Raw genomic sequence first — 3056 nt, 5'->3', positions numbered from 1 at the left:
ATATATATATATATATATATATATATATATATATATATACATATCTACACTCAAACACACACACACATAATTATAAATAACGGTATCTAAGAGATACCACCATGCTTGAAATAGCAGTCAAAACCTGACTCTAAAACCACATCATATATTCAATACAGCCAGCACAAGGTGAAAAGACAAATAGATAAATGAACTAGTAAAAATTGGATCCAATTTTTACTAGTTCATTTATCTATTTGTCTTTTCAATATGTGCTGTATTGAATATATGATGTGGTGTTAAAGTCAGGTTTTGACTGCTATTTCAAGCATGGTGGTATCTCTTAGATACCCTTATTTATAATTTTAATAATAATTCTAACCTAAAACAATTTTTCTTCCCATGTTGCCACTTGATATGATCATTATTTAAATGGTCTTATCCATATTTATATAGACGTTTATATATATATATATATATGTATATATATAGCAATTAGAAAATGGAGGAGAATATGCGGTACCCATCGACTTGCAGACAGTGTATTCTGTTGAATTAATTAATTTATTTTGTAACTAAAATGACAAAAACCACAATAGTTCTTTAATATATGTGTTCTTAGGTGGGATAGGTATGTCTTTAAGTGATGAGTCCATCCTTATCAGCTCCATTTTACCAGCAGTATTCATTTTGAGGGTCTGAACTATTGTAGTTTTTGTCATTTTAGTTATAAAATAAGTTAATTAATTCAACGGAATACACTGTCTACAAGTCGATGGGTACCGTATATTCTCCTCCATTTTCTAATTGCTATATAAATTTAGGGTAAAATAACTCCCTTTTACCCGCACCAACTTATTACACTTGGTATAACACTAGTGTAACAATAATTGGGTACCCTCCCAGCAGTATATTGGATAGATACTATCCTTTAGTGGGTTGAATCCTCAACCCCTAACTCTCTTGCATTATATATATATATACATACCTACCTACATGCAAACACACATATATGTATATATACATACATACATATTTATATATATATACACACACACACACATATATATATATATATATATATACATGCATTTATATATATATATATATATATATATATATATATATATATATATATATATATATATATATATATATATATATATATATATACACATACATATATATATACACATACATATATATATATGCATACATATATATACATACATACATATATATATATACATACATATATATATATACATACATATATATACATATATATACACATACATACATACATGTTATATATATATACATACATTCTTCTATTTTTTACTTGCTTCAGTCATTTGATTGTGGCCATGCTGGAGCACCACCTTAAAGGCTTTTAATTGAATAAATTGACCCCAGGACTTATTTTTGGTAAGCCTAGTACTTATTGTATTGGTCCTTTTGCTGAACCACTAAGTTGGGAACATAAACACATCACCATCAGTTGTCAAGTGACGGTGGGGCAAACACAGACTGACACACACATAGATACATACATATATACATATGACAGGCTTTCAGTTTTCATCTACCTCATCTATTCACAAGGCTTTCCATCTACCAAATCCATTTACAAGGTGCCATGCAGTGAGACTGAAGCCAGAATCATGTGGTTGGGAAGCAATATTCTTACAACACAGCCATGCTGATATATATATATATACGCACATTTTTATATACATACATGTATGTACATATATAATATATTACATTATATATATATATATATATCTATCATCATCATCGTTTAACATCCGATATATATATATATACATGTTATATATATACATATATATCAGGTCATTAAGTATGAAATGTCTGATTTTCTTATGCACCAAGTTTGACAGTCACTAACTCTAACGTTTTATCCTGACAATTCTTTGTTTTACAACATTGAAGAGTTACATCATCACTTTTTGAAATGCAATTCATGGTGTCTGATTATATTGTGAGTTTTCTCTTGTAAATCAATTTTTTTGAACCCATGGATGGATCAAAAATTCATGTTGTTTATGAATATGAGTTCCATCATGGAACCAATGCATCCCAGACAACTCAAAACATCAATGAGGTGTTTGGTGAAGATGTGGCCAATGAGCACACTGTACGTCGATGGTTTGAGAAGTTCCGGTCTGGTGACTTTACTCTTGAAAATCAGCCCTATGGTAGACCTGAGATCAAGGTGGATAATGATGAACTGGAAACTGAAGTGGATACATCTCAAAGTACGCATGAGTTAGCAACAAGGTTTGATGTTTCGATTTCAACTGTATTGGACCATCTGAAACAAATCAGCAAGGCAGGAAGCTGGACATGTGGGTACCACGTGAACTGAACGAACATCAAATGACATGTCATATTGAAACTTGTTGTTCTTTGCTGTCACAGCATAAAAGTGAACCATTTTTGCATCATATTGTTACGTATGATTAAAAATGGGTTCTTTTCAACAATAGCAAGTGTTCTGCACAGTGGTTGGACAGAGACGAAGTGACAAAACACAATCCAAAAAAGCCAACGGTCTTGGTTTGGTAGTCCAGTACTGGTGTCATCCATTACAGCTTCATGAGACCTAGTAAATCAGTTACAGCAGATGTTTACAACAACCAGTTGGATGAAATGATGAGGGAACTTGCAATTAAACATCCAAGATTTGTCAATAGAGACAGGCCAATTCTCTTGCAAGACAATGCTTGACCACATGTTGCACAAAGAATACTACTCAAGTTACAGGAACTGAGCTTGGAAGCCCATCCACCATATTCACCAGACCTTGCACAAACTGACTATCACATTTTCCAGGCATTAGAAAACTTTTTGCAAGGAAAAAACTTCAAATCTGAAGAAGATGCAAAAATACCTTTTGTGATTTCATCACCTCTTGCTCTCCAGAATTCTTCAATGCCAGCATAATATAAGCTACCGATAAAATGGCAAAATTGTGTTGATAATTTAGATGCATACATTGATTAACTGCATTGCTTTTTGTCAAGATAAAGTAAAAGAAACCTTCAGCTTAT

The sequence above is a fragment of the Octopus bimaculoides genome, chromosome 7 (genome assembly GCF_001194135.2).
Source record: "Octopus bimaculoides isolate UCB-OBI-ISO-001 chromosome 7, ASM119413v2, whole genome shotgun sequence".
Taxonomy (NCBI): domain Eukaryota; kingdom Metazoa; phylum Mollusca; class Cephalopoda; order Octopoda; family Octopodidae; genus Octopus; species Octopus bimaculoides.
Note: the sequence above shows the minus strand (reverse complement) of the source record.